Source organism: Arvicola amphibius, chromosome 12 (genome assembly GCF_903992535.2).
Source record: "Arvicola amphibius chromosome 12, mArvAmp1.2, whole genome shotgun sequence".
Taxonomy (NCBI): domain Eukaryota; kingdom Metazoa; phylum Chordata; class Mammalia; order Rodentia; family Cricetidae; genus Arvicola; species Arvicola amphibius.
The window spans coordinates 36552013-36560729 of record NC_052058.2 but is presented as its reverse complement, the minus strand read 5'-3'; the positions used below and the strand labels follow the sequence as shown (position 1 = coordinate 36560729).

The 8717-nt window shown below is 42.7% G+C and overlaps 1 protein-coding gene across 3 annotated transcripts in view; it reads left to right on the top strand.

Moving 5' to 3' along the window:
- Positions 1-2376: 2376 nt before the first annotated feature.
- Positions 2377-8717, top strand: part of Ccser2 (coiled-coil serine rich protein 2) — a 122835-nt gene continuing 116494 nt past the window's right edge. The window contains exon 1 of one of the 3 annotated variants that reach the window (XM_038348462.1): positions 2377-2591. The gene's annotated coding sequence lies outside the window, so the exon portion shown is untranslated. The remainder of the gene's footprint in view (positions 2592-8717) is intronic. The other 2 variants (XM_038348463.1, XM_038348460.1) reach the window with 2 other exon arrangements.

The window sequence follows — 8717 nt, the reverse complement described above, 5'->3', positions numbered from 1 at the left end:
ACTGAATTGGGAATTCTAGGGCTGGTGGCATTATTTGGATTCTGAGGCACGCTAAAACTTGTGAACCAAATGTCCATCTTGGTCTGCCTTCTTACCCTTAACCTCAACCACGTACAGCCTTTAGCTCCTCAGAGGTCAGATTTTTTTTTAAAAAAATCTTTTTATATACATAATTTTAAAATGGTGTTTAAATATGTTTTCTTAGATTGGTCTGTTTGGGTTGCACGCTAAAAGGCAACCCAGCTTTCATGAACATGAAAAAAATCCGGAGAGCCTCCAGCCAATCACAAGCCCACAAGTACAATCATTCCTTTGTCTTTCACAAACCAAGCCCATAGTCTCCTTGATCTAAGTAACTCATGGTCAGTTATCACACAACTGGAGACATGTCTGTGGTTTAGAGTTCTCCGTCATTATCCGCACAAGCCATTCCCAAGATGTTCCTACTTCTCTCTCTTCCTTTCTCACAAAAAGCCCAATAAAGGCTTTGGGCTGGACTTTCCCTTCACTCCCAAGCAAACCAATACTTCTCCATATGCGCCTGCATGACATCGCATTCCATCTTTCATGAAATGGAAGCAATGAAAATCTTCTTTCAACACACTGACCCCTCTGTCATCACAGTCATCTCAAGAATCAAGGTCCCATGGGACCACATTGAAACAAGGGCCTAATAGAAATAGAAGCAACGTGACAGTCAAGGAAGTGAGAAAATTGGGACAAAGACAAAATAGGAATGCAGAAAATGAGTTGAAGCCTGGAACAATTTGAATGCACCAAGCACTCAGCCAGGCTTCTACCTTTGTAAAAAAAAAAAAAAGGGAAGTGGTGACCTAATACTGCAAACAGCTGAGGAAAACATAGAATTACCTCAATGTTCAGGGAGTCACAAGACAACAGCCGAGTTGTTCGGAGAAACAAAGCTCTGAAGATCACCCTGCCCCTCCCAGATTCTTTATCGAGATTGATGAAAATGGAGCATTTTGCCCAGTTCCCAGGGACAGGCTGTGGAGAGCCACTTCTTTCCCATCTCTTAATTTAGATTGTAGCATAAACCCCAAAGCACATTTAGTAACCTCATCTCATGAACGAGTGGGGGGATTTCAGAAATTTGGGTCTGGCAGTTGCTTTCCTATTGATTTACTTAATCTTAAAAGAAGTGCATTACATGTGACTTAATGTTTCCCAGCCTTTTATGTGCACATCATCAACCACACAGTTAATCTCCCTATCATTATTCAACTGACCAATTAGAGACAAGTAATAATGAAACACAGAGAAAGACTTGTTCAATACAGCTACTAAGGAGGAGGAAGCAAAAGTGGACCAGTGATCATCAAGTCTACCTTCAGGAGTACTGACGAGAAGTTTACGTTTAAATGAGAGCAAGAGCTAGTCGTTAAGTTGAGCAGGGCTGCCTAGTTAAGGCCTTTCTTGCCCATCACTGACCTATCATTTCCTCAGCTCACTCAAGTCTATTCTGTAACAAGGTCTGAGAGGTTGTCAGTTAACTGTGTGAAATCCTGGGAGGCAGTTTCCGCCTCTGAATGGCACCAGGCCTTAAGGGTTGTTTCCATTTCCCCAGGATGAGATGCCTCAAATTTCTAATTCTTTGGAGTATAATGTTTCAACAGTCTGATGATCAAAGGGAGGGGCACACATGTCTCCTCCCTTACCAGGGTGGTTTCTTCAGTGGTCTGGAGGAGTACCTTGGATGACATTTCAAGTTCTCTTTTAGTGTTATTAATTTCGTTTGAGCTGTTGGGGCTAGCAAGGAGAACATATAGTCAAGAGCCAGATAAAGAGCACCTTCAATGATTTTAATAGACACCAGTTACTACAGGCTTGCGTGGTGACTGTCAAGGACATCCAGCCATTAGGAACTAGGGAGTTGAAAGACGAAAGCCCCTAAGGAGAGGCGGACCTGGTTCTGGCAAATGGAATTCAGGTCCACAGCCCCGTAGGATAGCTTGAGTTCTCAGCTCTCTGTGTCTTATCTTAATCTCAGCCAGATTCAGTCAACACGGCTGCGGACGAAACAAAACGTAGACAGAGAAGGGTGAGAAGTCAGGCTTGCTCCAGTGTTCAGGCTGGGACGGGAGCTGACAGGTTTCGTCGTGGTCAAGCAGCAAATCTGAATCCAGAGGGCCATCTCGAGGTTGTCAGCCACGAAACGGGAGTGAAAGGTTAACCCCGGGAAATCCGTGAAAGCCAAAAAAGCAAGGTCAGTGGAACGGGGCGGAGCCTGGGACCGGCTGGCCCGAGGGCGGGGCGGGCCCGGAGGCGTGTCCTAGCCCAGTTGGACTCGCGCCTGCGCAGGCCTACCTGAGGGGCGGAGCCACGCACGCGTCGTGCGCGGGCCCCGGAGGGCGGAGTCCAGGCGGGCGCCGGCTAAGGGAGGGGGCGCGGCGTCCGTGAAGTCCGGCGCTCCCTCAGGCCGTGGAGGCGATGCTGGCTGCCGCGGGGCGGGCGGCTGGGCGGACGGGGAGGTGACGGAACTGCCCCTGGCCCCTCTTCCATCCTTGGGCCGGCAGGTCGCTGGGCGACCCGCATCCGGGCCGCGGCCGAGAAGGCAGCGCGACCTCCGCACGGTGAGAGCCAAGGGTCAGGGCCGGGGTCGCGGGGGGCGCCCGAGGGTGCCCGGCTCGGGGGCGCGGCGCGGGCGGGTGGAGGGCTGGGCGTCCTTGGCCGTCAGCGACCCGGCAGACCCTCGGAGCCCCGGCCCCCTCCGCCGAGCCGCCTGCGGTTCAGGGCAGGCCGGGCGCCCCTGCCCGGCGGTGCTGTGACGGGAAGGGGCCGCGGGGACAGCCGGCTGTAGCCTTCCTGCACCGGGAAATCAGGGCGAGGCTGAGAAGCCCTAGGGTTTCATAGCCAGGATGCTCGCGTTGGTAAGGGAAAGTACCTGACAGCCCGGGCTGAGTGGGATTTATTTATTTATTTATTTTAAATCAGTGAGTCAAAACAAAGACACGCCCTAAAACACGTCTTGAGAAAGAACTTTGGTATATTACATTTGGTATATAGATATTATATAGCTATAGGTTCAGGTGCTTTTTCCCCTCCTCTCCTTTTTTTTTTTTTTTTTTTTGGAATCTATTCTTATGCAGTTTTAAATGTACCTTTTTTGACAAAATAAAAGAAGGGGGTAATTCGTTTGAGGTAGTCGTTGGTGATAAAGGCTTGCATTAGATTTCAATAATTGCAAATTCATCATTGCTGCTACCTAGCCAATTAGGCTTTCTGATCTTAGAGTAGGCCTTAGCAGTAGAAACTACTGGTGCACAGACTCTGCCGTCCCAGGTTGGAATGTCCTGTTTTCACTTAAGAGAGGGAAGCCAGGCATAGTGGTGCACGCCTTTAATCCCAGCATTCAGGAAGCAGAGGCAGGTGGATTTCTGTGAGTTCCCGGCTGACCTGTTCTACGTAGCAAGCTCGAGCCTAGCCAGGGCTACATAGATCCTGTCTCACAAACGAGAGGAAGAGCGAGCACGAGCGAGCATTTACGTTTTTTTCAGGGTAGTTATCTGAAATCATTTTTTAGGGTCGAGAACATTAAGTATTAATGGATATATGTATTTAGGTGTTTGATTAATGTATCGTCATTTAGACTAAAAAACTTAAATCACATTTAATGTGAAAGATAAGTACAAAATTTGTTTTATAATGTGTAATCTGTACTTGGTAAGGATGTAAAGATTGATGAGTGAGTGGCATGGCTGAAGTCAGTCTTTCCAGATTTTATTGATGTTTGTGTCTCTTAATTTGTTAAAGCGCATTGTTGTTATGGTTGTGTTTTGTTCTTGTTCTGAACAACATTGACCTCACTCTCCAGGTTAAAAATACTTCCAACCCTTAACCTGTAATTTGTGCTGCTCCTTTAATATGTCGTAAGAAGAAAGCTCGAAGCCATCCTGACAGCAGGAACTTTTTCATTCTACCTTTCCTCAGGTAGAATTTTCTCGCTTGTTGCCTCATTGCCTTTTCTGTGCTGGGGGAAGAAGAGAACTGTAATGTCATGCTTAGAAGTCCTTCAGTGACATCATAGTCTTTGTTGGTAAAATCGTCTTTCCCAATGTTCGGCGCTTGTCTACGTTTTCATTTCGTCTACACACATGCATGTCCTCTCCATGAGACTTACAGGAGATCATAGCTCTCCCTGTGGCCTCTGTCCAGAATTGTCTTCCTAGTAAACATTTTGCTCTTACAAACTTATGAGAAAGATTTTGAGAAAGACCTTTTTTTTTGAGTTTGAATTTGTACAGGCATCCCATCTCTTGTTTTCCCTGATCCAGTTGCACCAATCCATTGCACACTTAATGTTGTCAATTGGGAGTTAACGGTTTGCTTAAATATGTCTGCCCCAGGCTTCTGGGTTTCAGGTTTGCTGGCACAGCACATACTAAAACCTATTTACTAAATGCATTTTGGGGAAAGGGTCCAGGCTTGAATGCTGAGTCACGATAAGCAAAATATGTTTAGCCTGTCTCTCAGTACCAGAAAACTTAGAAAAGAATACCATTATTACTTTTGAAAATGTTTTCCTTATTTTTTTTAGTTTTATGTGTTTTGGTGTTGTACCTGCATGAGTGTCTGTGTAGGGGTGTCAGAACTCCTGTGACTGGAATTACAGACTGAGCTGCCATGTGGGTGCTGGGAAGTGAACCAGGATCCTCTGGAAGAGGAGCCAGTGCTTTGAACTGCTGACCCGTCTCTCTGGTGCCAGCATTACTACTTTTATTTGTTTAAGGATGAAGTAGAAATTGATATTGGATAGGAATGACACCCTAGTGTCATGATGGAAAAAAGTCAGTCTACTTTAAGATGGAGGAATGAGAAGGTCATGCCCAGTAAGGGTTAGTCTAGAACTTCATTTTGAGGTGCAGTGATTTGCTCAATCATAATGGATGGAAAGGGAGGAGCTGGGACTACAAACCAAGTCTTTTGTTCATCATAGTAGTTCACTTTTACTCCCTTTATCCTAATTCTAAATCCAATTTAAAAAAATTACATTTATTTTGTGGGCGTGCGTGTGTGTTCGTTCACATTCACACATACTCATGCTCCTGTGCCAGAGTGTGTGGAGGTCAGTTGTGGTAGTGGCTTTACCAGCATGTGGGTGCTGGGGAGAGAGCTTTGTCAGCAGCACCTTAACCCACTGAACCATCTTGTTCCCTTCTCCCACTTTTAAAGAGTCTCATTGTAACCTAGGTTGAGCTCAGGCTGACCTGAGATCTCTGCAGCTCCCGTCTCAGCTTTCAACAGAAATAAGCCATCAGCGCCTAGCCTCTAAATCTTAGCAGATGGTTTTCCCATCACATGATGAGGTATGAGAGAAGTGGCTGTATTAGGAGATATTAAAGTTGAAAGATTTTGCGGGTTATTCGGTTGAGTGCTAAAACTTTTTCCATCTTGCACAATTAAAGCCCCAAAGTGCAAGTAGCTTGACCCTGTCTCTATTCAAGCTCCTTACTTCACGTTTGTGTGTTTCTCACTGCCTTGCGGAGAAGTCTGCTTGTGCTTCCCTCCTCTGAGTCCTTAGCTGCCACTCCTAGGGACCTAAAGCCCTTGAGTGACTGAGAAACGTGATACCTCATTTGGGAAAATGGGAGAAACTGGGCTGCAGCTTGCACTTCAGCGTTGGGAGCCTCTGGTTACCATATGGAGATCCTGCACAGTTTCTTCTGATAGAGAAGAGCAGTCTTATGGGATTGGGTGACAGACGGGGGTAGCACGGCTAAAATTACATGTGTGGCTGTGTTCTGTGAGAAGAGCTGCTCAGATCACTCCTCTGATAGTTTTTTAGGAACAAAAAATGATTATTGTAGATTTATGTTTCGAAAACGTCAGTTTTTTAACTATATGCTTAGTGTAGCGGGCCTGATCAGTAGTTCCAAAAGGCTTTTTGTTTTACAAGTGGTCAAAGAAATAAAATCAAAAGAAACCATTCAGTGTTTCTTTTTAGTTCCATGTAATTTTATACCATTGATTGATTGGTGTGTAAATGTAATCTTTAATCTGTACTTTCATATTTGATGGCTTTTCTTTTTGCTAGTTTTTATACCCTTGGATTATTATACAATGTTATAGAGGATAGTTACTTATTTTTAAGTGGACATTAAGTTGATTATCATTTTGTAAGTAGTGCACTTTGTATATTTAAGGTCCTTGGTTGTGTTACTAAAATGCCACTCCTAGTTGTGTTCGGAAGTCTGCAGTTACGATATTGCCATGTATTCATTATCTTTTTATTTCTATAGACTAAAGGCCCATGGGAGGAATTACAGCATCAGAGGGTATGATGGTTTTGTCAGTTTCAAAGCTCTTGTTAGATTTACTTTAGAAAGACTTGTACTTTTTCCAGCAGAATTCAGTTGACTAATTTTGTCAATACTTTCATGACCTTTTGTTTTGAGTTTATCTTTTTAAAAGATAAAGGTAAGGGTACTCTTTCTGTTTAACATTTAAAGGCACATTCAAGTTTTATTTTAGTTAATTTTTTTCTCTCCATGAATAGGTTGTCCTTGCCTACAAATTTATGGAAATTTTCATGTTAGCATTAACAGTGAAATACTATCTTATGTTATTTTTTAAATATTTGTTTATTAAGACAGTTTCATGAAACCTAGGCTGACCTTGATTCCTGGTCCTTCTTACCCTGCCTTCCATGAATTATAGGCATGTACCAATATACCTGTCTTATTTTTTAGTATTGAAGACTTGGTAGCTTTTTAGAATTTTATTAGACCCATTGGCTATAAAAGACCTTTGTAATTTGTCTTCGAATTGTGAGGGCTGATTATGATGGTCCCCATCATCTGAAGCATGGTGCTTATTTAACTTCCAGAGCCATCGTCTTATTTCAGGTCCCTTCATATGCTGGGATTATAGGCATGAACCATATTTCTGCTTGGTGCTTATTTTTGAAAAATGAACTATGGGAACAAATATTTATTAGAACATTTAACAGGATGCTTCTCAACTATTTAGACTTATATCCCTATTATTTTTTAAGTATTCTTGAGTATCTTCATGGACTTTTGCATGTGAATAAAAATTTTTATATTTATCAAAGTACAAATATAAATTTATTGATTGCTTAAATTAATAAATCTATAATATATTAAAACTGATAAATTTTAAGCAGACCAAAGCATTCATGAATGTAGTATATTTGTTTAAATTTTTGTTTATTTAGGGTTGACCAGAAGGTCATTTCTGACTTGAACTGTTAATCATTTAAAAAGCTACAAATCAAAGCCTTGTTATCTGCTCTGTTTTTGGCAGGGGCGGGTAGTGATTTAGCCTACACAGGTAAGAGAGCCCAGAACAATAGTTACCAGATAAACTACACTAATACCTGGCACGCCAGTGTTTCTTACTTCTACTCACTGGCCACATAGAAGGTAGGTTCTTGGTAGCATCATTTTATGGATGACACATAAAGGGATCTGCTGAAGATAGTGTAGGTAGCTTTAGCAAGCAGTGGACAGGGTCTGGTCTGTCTTTAGAAGACACTGTTCCAAATATGTATTATCTTATTGCTGTGCTAAAGATTGGACTTTCTCTTCTGGGCATTTGAAAGATAAATTTTAAAAACCAAACCAACAGTTCCTGACAGGTGAGGTTTTTCTTTCGTTTACCTTTTCGTCTTGACTAGTAGCTTAATTTGAATATGGTTGGAGGATTTTTTGGTCTTAAAAATACCCTATGATGTCTCTTAGAGAATTGGCTGATGTGACAGCATAGAAATATATTAAGCTGTGTTTCTTATAGAAGGTTATTGAACTAGATCATATGTGAAATAAAGTCTGAACTCTGAGATAGAAGTGGAGATTGCAGGTATTTTTTGAGAGAGAAAAGACTAACCCTATATGAGGTGGGAATGTAGAATGGTGATTGGAAAGAGCTGAGCTGGTGTGTCCTCAGTGCTTTGTTGTGTTCTTTTTCCATTGCTGTGTGATAAATTGTACCCAATCCTGTGACACCTCTAATTCCTATCTGATTGTGTGCTTGTCAGTGGTAAGGGCTGTGTAGCAAGTATGAGTGAAGACTGCATAACATGACACTGGATGAAGAAATAACAGATCATCTTTTGGGAAATAACAGATCATCCAGTTGAAAGGAGTGACCAAGAAAGCAAGCCCTGGAATATCACAGCCATAGCAAAATTGAGGGAAGTGCAAGTGAGGGAGCCCAAGGACATACTAGCACACTCTGCCTTTGGAATGCCATCCAAGGCTATAGTCAGTTCTGGTTGATGTGCCCTCATGTGACAGTTTCTGTTGCTGCTGACAGCCCTCCCACCCCCATATTTTCTCAGCATTCTGTGGATTCCTGTCTCTTTTTGTTTCTAACTTCTGATTGCCAGGGTGCTGATGCTGGGGTCAGCCTATTAAGAGATCAGCCAATCAGAATGCTCCTTTCTTTTTGGTGAATTGACCAGTCAGAAAACGTTATGTGTAGTCTTCGAGCTTAGCTCTTGTCTGGTGAGTTAGTTGCTTTATGTCTCAGAGGGAATCTTTGGTTTTAGAGATTTCTGTTTGCTTAAATTAACACCTGGAGCTATGAGAAGCTAGAGGAGTCTTAAAGACTACATCCATGAGAATCCCCTACCCCTGTTTTTCTTTGTTGATTAGTAGCTTAATTTGAATATTAGTGGATCATTTTTTGAAAACTATTGGCCTTAAAAATGGCACCAATTGCAAATAATCAAGAAT